The 14461-nt window shown below is 41.8% G+C and overlaps 1 protein-coding gene across 6 annotated transcripts in view; it reads right to left on the reverse strand.

Moving 5' to 3' along the window:
* Positions 1-9836, reverse strand: part of banp (BTG3 associated nuclear protein) — a 152375-nt gene extending 142539 nt beyond the window's left edge. For all 6 annotated transcript variants that reach the window (XM_060915037.1, XM_060915035.1, XM_060915039.1 and 3 more), the window contains exon 1: positions 9763-9836. The gene's annotated coding sequence lies outside the window, so the exon portion shown is untranslated. The remainder of the gene's footprint in view (positions 1-9762) is intronic.
* Between the last annotated feature and the right edge of the window lie 4625 nt (positions 9837-14461).

Consider the following 14461-nt stretch of genomic DNA (forward strand, 5'->3'; position numbering starts at 1 on the left):
AGATAAAACTAAGATTAATTTGTACCAAAATGATGGGAAGTGAAGAGTACGGAGAAGAAAAGGAAGGGCTCATGAGCCAAAGCATACCACATCACCTGTCAAACATTTTGGACATGGGCATGCGTGGAACTGGGTCACTGGTGTTCACTGATGTGACTACTGACAGAAATAACAGGATGAATTCTATAGTGTAGAGCTATACTTTCTGCTCAGATTCAGTCAAATGCTGCAAAACTGACAAGATGGCACCTAACAGTACAGACAATGACCCAAAACATACTGCAAAAGCAACGCAAGAGCTTCTTAAAGCAGATACGCCGAGCCATGGCCTCACTTTCGTTTATAAATGCCTTGAGACCTCAAGAATGGCACAGGAATAGTTTTCAGTGTTAACAATAAATCTAATATAGTAATTTTTACGATTAAAGTTATTTATATAGGTAGCGGTCTGAGTGAATGACCCTGACGTCCGTAACGTCACAGCAGGAAGTCTATCGGTCTCATCGCCATTTCCACTATACTAAGGTGGGGTTTACATTAGACCGTATCAGCGGATCATCAGATTAACGTTTTTAAAACAATTAGTGTGCACACAGCAACACCAATACACGATTCGCGTGCACACAGCAACGCCAATACACGGATACGCTCGGCTCCGCAGGCATCCTGCGCTCCAAATCACTCCGCCCTGAACAGCGAGTGCCCTCTGGAGGGTGCGCACTCCGGCCCTGCGCAGCTCACAGAGCGCGCGAGTGAAGTGCACGAGCAGTGATTTGGGACTGAGCCGCTGTGTACGTGATCCTAGTGCATGTCGGGCATGCGCGTCACTTACCACTTGCAAGTGGAAGGATGGCAAGCCTAAAGACAATCATAACTACACAATGGGCAGTATTTGCATCAGTATTTGCAGTATTTTCATACTTTTATACTCTTTAATGAAAGGTGATACAAGGCGGAAGTCCGCGCCGTTTTTCAGCATTCGCGTCACATGACCAACGCCAGCGAATCAGGAAGGTGGATGTCACAGTGACGTTGTCCAATGACGACGCCAGCTAGAGCTCAGCACAGCGTATCCGCGTATTCTCAATGTTTACACAGCACCGGACCAGACACGATCTGGATTGAATACGTGGACCCTGGTGGATTCCCGTTTCCAGGCGTTTTAATGTAAACGGACAGTGCATCCGCGAAGAAAACGAGACAGATACGGTCTAATGTAAACTTGGCCTAAGCACACAGAGCTGACTGCAATTCCGAGCCTCCATTTTGAGCTAATTTATCACCATGCCACGTAGATGTGCTGCTGCACCCGCCAGCAACATGACAGAAGGTGGATTTACGTTGCATTCATGGCCCAAGAATGTTCAAACTGCAAAGATTTGGACGCGTTTTGTGAGAAGTTCACGGGTACATTGGACGCCTACGAAGTGGTCTCTCCTCTGCTCTGCACATTTTCCTGAAGACTCGTATGAGACCTCTGATCTGTTGAGGAGTGTTGGCTATAAGCCTGTATTGAAAGAGGGTGCAGTATCAACAATTAAAGAAAACTACAAGAAAAGGAAAGTATTTATTTTATTTATTTATTTTTTTAAAGTGAGTTCAGTTGCACCAGTCCTCCTGGAGCGTGAGCCAAGAGTTGTTGCTAAACCCCGGGATGGAACGGGACGTGACATATTATCGCTCGGGCAGTGACCTCCCCGCGGTTGTTGCTAAAACCGGTGACGTGCCGTTCTGTCCTGGGTTTTAGTAATTGCCTGAGCTGAGCAGTAATGGCGGAGTACTCAGTATGAAGAAAACAGAGAATGAGTGGTGCAGCTGTCTGATTTCTAAACTGGATATTGCTGCCATCTCGCCCTTACATGGAAGAAGTGAATGAACGGAGAACTGAACGAACAACTGAAAGTCAGATTGTTTCAAAACAATCGGCCACAAGACAGAACACAGACAGGTAAGCTCCGACTCTCATTTGGATACAAAACAACAACAAAAACAACCCATTGTTTACCTGCATTTAGATTAATACATGTAACTTGTATTGTGTGTTTAAGTTAGCGGTATAAGATTATTTAATTTGCTTCAGAATGTGATTGTCTCAGTTCATCTGATTATTTAATTCGCCTTTTATGTTTTATCAGTGAAAATGCATGCGTGTACATGTATGTTGCATAAGTTATAACACCCATCCTGTTTTAATGAGAGTCAACCCACAATCAGTGAAGTCAAATCAGTCTTAGTTGAGCGAGTCGGTAGCGGTATTTCTTACTTTCACCATAATTTTTTATTTATATGACTTTGGTCTATAGCTGTCAAAGGCGTCGGCCTTAAAACCGGTTACCGCTGTGACGTCACGCACTCAGGGCTGGCTGGCTCAGCGGGGCAGCTCCAATGCCAACTTTGCGGTCGATTTTAACTCTCAAAGATATATATTTTTTATTCCCATTTACGCAGCATACAAAAGTCAAGGATGGAGATACTATCCACTCAGAAATGTATTTCAAAATAAAGGTTCTGCGTATCTGCTTTAAGGCAAGGAAATAGAAATGTTCTTAAATGGCTGAGTCAGTCATGCTTTTCACTTTCTGAAGACAAAACTGAAGACGATCTCAAACTCAGCATTTGGTGACGTCCAGGTTCCAGACTTCAGGCAGTCACTGAGTGCAAAGGATTTGCACCCATGCATGAAAAATGATGCTTGTATTTATAATCATCTTAGTTTGTCCAATTACTTTTGATCCTGTGAAGATGGAAGAACTATTAAAAGAATTGCTGTAATTCCTAAAAAGATAATGCAATATTTTTGTTAAACCCCATGAATTAAAGCTGAAGGTCTGCATTTCAATCACATCTTGATCGCTTCATTTCAAATCCATTGTGGTGGTGTAAAGAGGGGGAAAAAAAATCACAATTGTATAATTGTATCTCTGTCAAAATATTTATGGGCCTGACTGTATTTATGAACATGAGGATGTGATTTGAGAATATAAAACACTTCTGTAAGTGGCTCTGGATAAAAGCCTCTGCCAAAAGCTGTAAATATAAAAGCTTAAAACCATAATAAACAAGATCTGGTTTATTATAAATATTAACTAAATCAGCCAAATTAGCACATTTGTTCTTACTAACAGTTTCCAGCTCCCGCAGCCTATCCTAATAATTTACATATCACTATTTCTATGATGAAAATAAAGGCATAATTTTGTCATCACGACCTGTGCTCTTACACAGTGCCCTTTCAGTGGAGTGAGCGGTGATAACATGGGGTTATTAGTTAATTCAATTAACTAGCAGCAGTAGCAACAAATTTAATCTAAATACTAGTCAATATCTGCAAAATATGTTTATATTACTCTTAATTTCCCTGAGGGAACCCTCCCAAAGGGATCAATAAAGTTTTATCTAATCTAATCTTTACTCACTTAGTAATGACTTTTATCCAGTATTAATGACAGTTAAGCTGAGCAGGTGGAGGGTTTTGCTCAAGGGGCCAGCAGTGCAAGTTTGGTGATGTCAGGATTTGAAATCACAACCTTCTGACCAGCACATTGTTTTGACACACAGATGTGGTTTAGAGATGCAAATCTGTGGCTTACAGCCTGACAAACAGAGAACAGTCTATGGCCATGGTTCTCACATACCCCTTTTCCACCAAATCAGTTTCAGTGCTGGTGCTGGTTCACAACTCGTTCAACTTGCGAGCCAGCTGAGAACCAGTTTGCTTTTCCATAGCTCGCGGTGCTAAGGGAAGACACGTCATTACGTCGTTGTATACGTCAGTTACGTCGCTACGTTTGCATAAACCTTGGCGCGAATATTGAAGCAAAAACAACGTGGAAGAAGCAGCAGCAGCAACAACAACAATAATAATAATAATAATGGCTGACTTCGTGTTTGTACAGCTGCTGCTTCTCGTCGCTTAAAAATGGCGATCTTTTGCGGTCTTGTTATTGTTGTTGGTCTTAACAACTCCGCCCCCGCTGATGTAAGCGGTTCTTCCCTCTGGCCCAGCAGAGAGTTGGTGCTAGCCTGGAACCGGTTTTTCTGGCCCCAGAGCCAGTTCTTTGTCAGTGGAAACAGAAAACCCGGTTCCAAACCAAGCACTGGTCCCGAACCAGCCTTGGAACTGCTTTGGTGGAAAAGGGGCAACAGTGAGGACTGTTTTTGTTGCTGTTACAGGGAATCACAATACGTTATTTTCAAAGATACTTGATCTGAATCAGTTTAACAATCAAACCCTCAACAGCAGCAGCAAAATAGCCAGAATATTACTTTTGACCAATGAAGCTAAAATGTACAGTTTAGAGTTTGCTCATAAATAAAAGTCTGTACTGACAGGGTCTGTGGAAGTTATTCTCCAGTTAAATGGGTCCTCGGCTTCAAAAGTTTGAGAATCTTTGGGCTATTGAATAAACAATATTATTCTATCCACATGCACCGGATATGAGCAATCACATGCTCTGATTGGCTACTAGGATATCAGCTCATCTGCTGTGAGTAGAGAAAAACAAAATGGCAGAGCATGTTCCTCAACCAACTGAGGACGAAATAAAAACTCTACTCGAAAACAAAACCCCCCAAAATACAAAAAAGCAACAAAATGTGGAATAAAAGTATTTGATGGTAAGAACGTATCTTTATTTATTTTTCAAGAATTATTATTATTATAGCATTTTTCACAAATTGCTCCTGTCATTTCACTGGTTCGTTCACATTCTTCATCTTTAAGCATTAAAAGTTGTTGAATTTTTTTTTTTTTAGACTGGTTCAAAAGCTCAAAAATGTTTGAAAACTACATCACTGAAATGTCCAAGGAAGAATTAAATAAACGTCTAAAGCTATTCTATACCTCGGCACGGCAGCAAGACGGCACGTTCTACAAAAAAGTCAATTCGTGCAGCCATCGATAGGTTAAGAAGTCCGCCTAAGTGGAAACGATTTTGTCGGACGTTTTGTATAAAAGTTTCTGTTGATCAAATTGGCAAAAAATAATAACGTTCTATTTCTCAAAATCCAGTGAATGTGACTCGATTTCAGGGAATAATGGTTAACTATTGGCTTGGTCACAATCAGGGTGCTTGTACACATCAAGACACGTTATATGCTAGTATCTAAGACATCTCATTCTCATCTCATTATCTCTAGCCGCTTTATCCTGTTCTACAGGGTCGCAGGCAAGCTGGAGCCTATCCCAGCTGACTACAGGCGAAAGGCGGGGTACACCCTGGACAAGTCGCCAGGTCATCACAGGGCTGACACATAGACACAGACAACCATTCACACTCACATTCACACCTACGCTCAATTTAGAGTCACCAGTTAACCTAACCTGCATGTCTTTGGACTGTGGGGGAAACCTACGCGGACACGGGGAGAACATGCAAACTCCACACAGAAAGGCCCTCGCCGGCCACGGGGCTCGAACCCGGACCTTCTTTCCATGAGGTGACACCACTAACCACTACACCACCGTGCCGCCCCTATCTAAGACATTATACTGAATAATATTACCTGTACATTTTATTATTGAACACAATTAAAAGGTGTGAAGGCAGATAGTATGAGTGTTCTGTCCTGACTGATTTGTCATGAAGCCCTAGCATCAAAAACTGGCAACAAAACTGGTGTAATTGAAGTTACGCTATTTCAACTGTAAAAGTATGTTTTCACTGAAAAATAATTGCATATTATATGTACACAATATGTAGCGGCTACCGCTATCCAATATACTAATTCATGATATTTCTTTTACAGATTATCTCACCAAGATCGGAGTTTTACCAGCAGATAGATGAAGAATTAAAAATGTACATATCGCTGTTGACATTTCCAAGCTTTTCTAACATATACATTAGCAGAGTGTTTTATACAGTACAGTTTGTTTAAAATGTTAGCATTTTATGAATTAACAGCGGCTCACTCGCTGTTGGAACAGTTTACGAGGTGCACCAGCACTTCATTTGTAAATATACAGAATGGTTGAACTATTGCGTAGTGTCCGTGGCACACTAGTATCACCTTAGCAGGCACAGACTTGTGTGATGGAATACTGATAAAGTGAAAGACCACGTAGTATCTTGAAGAGATCACCCGTTATCTTCCTGCTAATTATTACCAGACATGAGTGAATAGGCGGTACAGACCAAACGCCGTGTCTGTGACATGAGTGTGTCTTGTGATCAGTAGTCCACAATGGATGCAACCTATAACATGAATTAATTCAGACTCTTAGTCAAAATAGTTGCTGTAACCTGAATATTAAAGAACTTCTGTTTCATGGCTTTAGTGTCCTTGTGACTTGTCATGACTTGGAGTGTCCGTGACATAACACACCAAATTACCTAAAGTATTGTAAGTTACCTGTTAACACCATTACGGTAGAGAACAACAGTTTGTTACATACTGCTGTACAAGAGAAACGAGGAATGAATATTTATATTTATTCTATCCACATTCACTGGATATGAGCACTCGTGTGCTCTGATTGGCTACTCTACAACTAGGCTATCAGCTCATATGCCATGAGTAGAGAAAAACAAAATAATTTTTCAAGAATTATTATAACATTTTTCACAAACTGCTAGTCATTTTGCTAATTTGTTTACATTCTTCCTCTTTAAGCATGAAAATTTGTTGAATTTCTTTTAGACTGGTTCAAAAACTCACAGAAAAATAAAATTTGAATATTTTACTATGCACGTATGCAATTTGTCACATGTCCGATAAGCAGAAATGATTTTGACAGACGTCTTGTAGAAAGTTTTTATTTATCGAATTTGCAAAAAAAATAAAAATGCTCCGTTTCTCAAAACCCAGTGATTGTGGATATAATAAAAGTTATTCCACTCAATCTCGTCGTACGTGGTTTATAGCCGACTCAGTGCTACGCGCCTCATCAGCTATCAGCTCATCAACGACTCAGTTTCATGGAATAACTTAAATACATCAAACTAATTTTCTTGTTTGCGCTAGAACTTGAAATGTTTGAATAAAATTTGCACCTCAAAAATATAATTGCTCATATATTTTTGCTTTCCATGGATATTATGTACGGCCAGATACTATTAACCTTCCACTAAAATAAAGATTACGTTTTAAAATGCATTTCTGCTTTAAAATCAAGATAAATAGAAATTATATGTTCTTGAGTTCACCTTTGGTTATAAAGATGGCATAGTCGGTAGTGTCTGTGATGCATACAAACATCTGATACAGTGGCGCTTGAAAGTTTGTGAACCCTTTAGAATTTTCAATATTTCTGCATAAATATGACCTAAAACGTCATCAGATTTTCACACAAGTCCTAAAAGTAGATAAAGAGAACCCAGTTAAACAAATGAGACAAAAATATTAAACTTGGTCATTTATTTATTGAGGAAAATGATCCAATATTACATATCTGTGAGTGGCAAAAGTATGTGAACCTCTAGGATGAGCAGTTAATTTGAAGGTGAAATTAGAGTCAGGTGTTTTCACTCAATGGGATGACAATCAGGTGTGAGTGGGCACCCTGTTTTATTTAAAGAACAGGGATCTATCAAAGTCTGATCTGCACAACACATGTTTGTGGAAGTGTATCATGGCACAAACAAAGGAGATTTCTGAGGACCTCAGAAAAAGCGTTGTTGATGCTCATCAGGCTGGAAAAGGTTACAAAACCATCTCTAAAGAGTTTGGACTCCACCAATCCACAATCAGACAGATTGTGTACAAATGGAGGAAATTCAAGACCATTGTTGCCCTCCCCAGGAGTGGTCGACCAACAAAGATCACTCCAAGAGCAAGGCGTGTAATAGTCGGCGAGGCCACAAAGGACCCCAGGGTAACTTCTCAGCAACTGAAGGCCTCTCTCACATTGGCTAATGTTAATGTTCATGAGTCCACCATCAGGAGAACACTGAACAACAGTGGTGTGCATGGCAGGGTTGCAAGGAGAAAGCCACTGCTCTCCAAAAAGAACATTACTGCTCTCCAAAAAGAACATTGCTGCTCATCTGCAGTTTGCTAAAGATCACATGGACAAGCCAGAAGGCTATTGGAAAAATGTTTTGTGGACGGATGAGACCAAAATAGAACTTTTTGGTTTAAATGAGAAGCGTTATGTTTGGAGAAAGGAAAACACTGTCTTCCAGCATAAGAACCTTATCCCATCTGTGAAACATGGTGGTGATAGTATCATGGTTCGGACCTGTTTTGCTGCATCTGGGCCAGGACGGCTTGCCATCATTGATGGAACAATGAATTCTGAATTATACCAGCAAATTCTAAAGGAAAATGTCAGGACATCTGTCCATGAACTGAATCTCAAGAGAAGATGAGTCATGCAGCAAGACAATGACCCTAAGCACACAAGTCGTTCTACCAAAGAATGGTTAAAGAAGAATAAAGTTAATGTTTTGGAATGGCCAAGTCAAAGTCCTGACCTTAATCCAATCGAAATGTTGTGGAAGGACCTGAAGCGAGCAGTTCATGTGATGAAACCCACCAACATCCCAGAGTTGAAGCTGTTCTGTACGGAGGAATGGGCTAAAATTCCTCCAAGCCGGTGTGCAGGACTGATCAACAGTTACCGCAAACGTTTAGTTGCAGTTATTGCTGCACAAAGGTTCACATATTTTTGCCACTCACAGATATATAATATTGGATCATTTTCCTCAATAAATAAATGACCAAGTATAATATTTTTGTCTCATTTGTTTAACTGGGTGAAAATCTGATGATGTTTTAGGTCACATTTGTGCAGAAATATAGGAAATTCTAAAGGGTTCACAAACTTTCAAGCACCACTGTAGATAACTGATCAGTTACCTTAACAAAATTTCAAGCTTGTATGCAGAAAAACGATGCCTTGTCCAAATTACAAGTTGGAAAGTAATATGAAAATAAAGCTTAATTTTTAACCAAAGTGAAAGTCCAGAATCACCCCGATCGTGACTGAGCCTTCTCCATTTCCAACCTACACATATTCCTCATGATGTACCATCACTGACCTCTGGAATATCCAGGAAATTATTTGTTCAAATATTCACAAAATTAATCTAATACAGCTTAAATAACCGGAAGGATATTAAAGCTGTCTAAGATCCTGAGCGATTAAAATTATTTCATTAAAGGGCTTCATTTCTGTATACGTAATAAATACATTAGCCCCCACTCAGTCAAATAGCACACAAGGTCAGTGGGAACCGCGGCTCATGTTCATCATCGGAAACAAGATTAAATTTTATTAGCTGGCCATTTTCACTAACACTCTCCCTCACACACACACACTTTGGTGTAAATAAATTAAACACGGTGAAGATGCTTTACACATTCCTTAACAACCGTTAGCTACCAAGTAGCAAAATAGCCTAGCAAGCTACCTAGCTCTTTTACGTTTCCTTAACTATTTTTAATCCAAGGGTCACTAAATAAACCCTCCCGTAAGACATTCCTCTTGATAGCTTTAAGATATGCTCAATAAAATTAAATTAATTTTAAAAAAGCCAGAATAAATAGCCCGTTCTGGCTGTTGCTAATGCTAATCACAGCTAGCCGATTAGCCGGAGCGTGCTAAGTGTCAGCAGTGTGAGGAACAATAATGAAAAGACAGCGAGTAGATGAAGTGTTAAAAAGGCCTGGAGCTGTCCGGCGACATTACACACGCACAAAAAGCACGAAAAATAATAGGAATCATTGCTGTTTCATTTAAAACCCGGTGAAATTGCGGCTCAACACGAGCGCACAGGTCCCGGCAGCCGGCCGCTGTGCCGCGTCGGGTTATATTACCGTGTGAATGATGAATTCTCGTGTTGTTTTGTAGGGATTTCGGTAATGGCGTCCTTCCTCGCGAGAGAAGAGACTGTGCACGAGCTCAACTCGTTCCTCTGAGCTCTACTGCGCCCCAACCCTGAGCAGGAGGAGATGAGTACTGCAGCTCTTCCTGCACCTCGAACTCATTGCTCACTGACCATCTCATTCTTCTTCTTCTTCTTCTTCTTCTGGCTGCTCCAAATTAGGGGTCAGCACAGCGGATCTTTCGTCTCCATTTCTCCTTGTCTTTCACATCCTACCACTTTCATGTCCTCTCTCACCACATCCACGGACTGTATCTCCTCTTTGGCCATCCTCAACATTCTCCTTCCAGCATGCTCTGCATCTCTTCTCAGGATGTGCCATCATACTATTATTATCCTGTTCTACAGGGTCGCAGGCAAGCTGGAGCCTATCCCGGCTGACTACGGGCGAAAGGCGGGGTACACCCTGGACAAATCGCCAGGTCATCACAGGGTTGACACACAGACAACCATTCACACTCACATTCACACCTACGGTCAATTTAGAGCCACCAGTTAACCTAATCTGCATCATACTTGCCAACTTTTCAAAATTCTCATCTCATCTCATCTCATCTCATTATCTCTAGCCGCTTTATTCTGTTCTACAGGGTCGCAGGCAAGCTGGAGCCTATCCCAGCTGACTACGGGCGAAAGGCGGGGTACACCCTGGACAAGTCGCCAGGTCATCACAGGGCTGACACATAGACACAGACAACCATTCACACTCACATTCACACCTACGGTCAATTTAGAGTCACCAGTTAAGCTAACCTGCATCATACTTGCCAACTTTTCAAAATTCTCATGGGGGAGAAACGACATTTTCAATTGGCCAAGGGTATGATGTGCAGTTGAAATGCTAAAAACAGTGGATCCCAATTAATTGCAAACCATTTGAAATTTATACAATTAAAGAGTTTTTGAATTGTTGATATTGTTCTATCAGTTACTATAGGTTATGGGATTCATGTATCAGGCATGAGAGAGCTCAGAGTGAAACATCTGAACTAATACTCTTGTCTTGAATTTTAATATAATAACAATGAAAGGGAAGTCTTAAATCAGATTTTGAGCTGAAAAATCTCTTGCCTGAATATTGTATACAAACAGAGACCCACAGAAAATAACACAAGTGATGCTTTAGAAGAACGTTTATAATTTCTTAAAATAGTCACAGTGAATGAAAGTATTATTGGATTGCATCAAATGTTTTCCTTCTGTAAGCTCATGTAAGAGAACTATAATATCATATATAGATTAAACAAAATGCTATAAAGATTTAACCAAAATAGTAAATAAATACTAAATACTGCACTGTCTTAATTAGTGCTACTAAAAAGCATCTCTATCACTAAACACTTTCCAACAAAATGTTTAAAAAGCACTAGAAATCCTATCAAAATCCTATCAGAATGCATCAAAGGAATTTGCTCATTTGTAAACTTTGACTGAAAGTTTTCAAACAAAATTTAAAAATGGCACTATAAATACTACCATACTATCAAAATATACTCATCTCATCTCATCTCATTATCTCTAGCCGCTTTATCCTTCTACAGGGTCGCAGGCAAGCTGGAGCCTATCCCAGCTGACTACGGGCGAAAGGCGGGGTACACCCTGGACAAGTCGCCAGGTCATCACAGGGCTGACACATAGACACAGACAACCATTCACACTCACATTCACACCTACGGTCAATTTAGAGTCACCAGTTAACCTAACCTGCATGTCTTTGGACTGTGGGGGAAACCGGAGCACCCGGAGGAAACCCACGCGGACACGGGGAGAACATGCAAACTCCGCACAGAAAGGCCCTCGCCGACCACGGGGCTCGAACCCGGACCTTCTTGCTGTGAGGCGACAGCGCTAACCACTACACCACCGTGCCGCCCCTCACTAGTAATCTTTCACTTAAAACCTCAAAACTCTATCAAAATCAATCACTTTCCAGATAATTCACTTCTAACTCATCTCATCATCTGTAGCCGCTTTATCCTGTTCTACAGGGTCGCAGGCAAGCTGGAGCCTATCCCAGCTGACTACGGGCGAAAGGCGGGGTACACCCTGGACAAGTTGCCAGGTCATCACAGGGCTGACACATAGACACAGACAACCATTCACACCTACGGTCAATTTAGAGTCACCAGTTAACCTAACCTGCATGTCTTTGGGGGAAACCAGAGCACCCGGAGGAAACCCACGCGGACACGGACAGAACATGCAAACTCCACACAGAAAGGCCCTCGCCGGCCACGGGGCTCGAACCCGGACCTTCTTGCTGTGAGGCGACAGCGCTAACCACTACACCACCGTGCTGCCCTCACTTAAAACTTTCAAACATAAATTCAAAATAGCACTAAAACACTACCACACTATTCAAATACACTCATCAAACAAATTCTCTGCATGCAAAATTTCACTAAACACTTTAGAAGTTGTACAGTTTGTTTCTGAAATGGTATGGAAGACTAGTTTAATTTCACACTCAAATGTCCATTATATTCTGATTTAAGGTATCATTATCTTAAAATGTGTAACTGGCTGGTCGAACATTTGCTTATCCATGGAAATTCATTCTCCCATGCAACCTGGTATTTGCATTCATGTTTTTGCCATTTGGTATTTGGTTTAGTGGCCATGATGAATGACTGCTTGTAAAAAATGTTGGACAGCCTGGGTGAATCCTACATTACGGAAGTGACTGTTGTTCTGTTCGTTGATCGGTTAAAAATCAGTTGACTTCAGCAGTGTTTCTCATACGATTCTGATTGGACATAATCAGGAGTATTTTTAACTTGGCGGCAGGGATTTCCCAAAACCGGGAGATTATCCAGTTTTTCATAAATACGATCGGGAGGCAGAGGCTAAAATCAGGAGCCTCCAGCCAAAATCGGGAGGGTTGGCAAGTATGCTGCATGTCTTTGGGGGAAACCAGACCACCCGGAGGGAACCCATGCAGACACGGGGAGAACATGCAAACTCCACACAGAAAGGCCCTCGGTGGCCACTGGGCTCGAACCCAGGATCTTCTTGCTGTGTGACGACAGTGCTAACCACTACACCACCGTGCCGCCTCCTCAGTCTCATCTCTATTAGCTTAATTCTTCTCGACCACACCTGCCACTTTCATGTCCTCTCTCACCACGTCCATATATCTCCTCTTTGGCCTTCCTCGTTTTCATGTGCCTGGCAGCTCCATCCTTCCAACATGCTCTGCATCTCTTCTCAGGATGTGCCCATACCATCTCAGTCTCATCTCTCTTAGCTTAATTCCCAAGCTCTCCACATGTGCTGTCCCTCTGATGTGCTCATTTCTTATCCTGTCCAACCTCCCATCGCAAACCTTAACATCCTCAACTCCGCCATCTCCAACTTTGCGTCCTGTCTCTTCGTTAAGGGTACGGTCTCCAATCCATACATCACAGCTGGTCTCACTACTGTCTTATACATCTTACCTTTCACTTTTGCTGGGACTTTCCTATCACAAATGATTCCCGAAATCCTTCTCCAACTGCTCCACCCTGCCTGCACTCGCTTTCTCACCTCACTATCGCAGCTCCCATTTTCCTACACAGTTGACCCCAGGTACTTGAATTCACCAACTTTCTTTACGTCTACTCCTTGCATCTTCACTACACTCTCATCCCCGTTCTCATTGATGCACATGTATTCTGTTTTGCTGCTGCTCACCTTCATTCCTCTTCGTTTCAATGCATACCTCCATCTCTCCAAACCCAGCTCAACCTCCTTTCTATTTTCACCACGTCACAATATCATCCGCAAACATCATGTTCCATGGTGTCTCTTGCCCCACTTCGTCCGTCAAGCTATCCATCACTATGGCAAACAAGAAAGGTCTCAAAGCAGATCCTTGATGGAGTCCCACCTTCACCTTGAACCATTCAGTTGTTCCAACTGCACACTTCACTGCTGTCTCACTGTTCTCATACATGTCTTGCACCACTCTAATATACTTCTCATTCACTCCACACTTTCTCATACAAATACCATAAACTCGTCTCTCGGCACTCTATCGTATGCCTTCTCCAGGTCTAACTGACCATCTAATAACACACCAATATAAACACATGGATGGATTCGATCATCCAAGCTATTTGGACGACAGAGAGTAGACCAGCTTGTTCTGCTTGATTAAATTCTGTCTCATTATGTTCAATTCAAAATTTATAGGGCATCAGAGCAAGTAGCACTGCCCCCTCACAGCTCTCTGGCTTGATCTCAATCTCAGGTTATTTTCTGTGCAGAGTTTCTCATTGCCTTGGAGCCAATCCCAGCTGACATTGGGCAACAGCCAGGGTACACTCTGGACAGGGCACTAGTCTATCACAGGGCTAACAGAGAGACACAGTCATTCACACTCATAGGCAATTCAGAGTAGCCAGCTGACCTAATCTGCATGTCTTTGGAAAGTAGGAAGAAATCCACACAGCCACTGGGAGAACATGCAAAACTCCACACAGAAAAGACTTTCAACCAGCAGGTTTGAACCCAGAATCTTCTTGCTGTGAGGCAACAGTGCTAACCACTGTACCACCATGTTCATCCGTTCAGCCATCCATTATCTGTAGCTGCTTATCCTGTCCTACAGGGTCGCAGGCAAGCTGGAGCCTATCCCAGCTGACTATGGG

The sequence above is a fragment of the Neoarius graeffei genome, chromosome 2, assembly GCF_027579695.1.
Source record: "Neoarius graeffei isolate fNeoGra1 chromosome 2, fNeoGra1.pri, whole genome shotgun sequence".
Taxonomy (NCBI): Eukaryota; Metazoa; Chordata; class Actinopteri; order Siluriformes; family Ariidae; genus Neoarius; species Neoarius graeffei.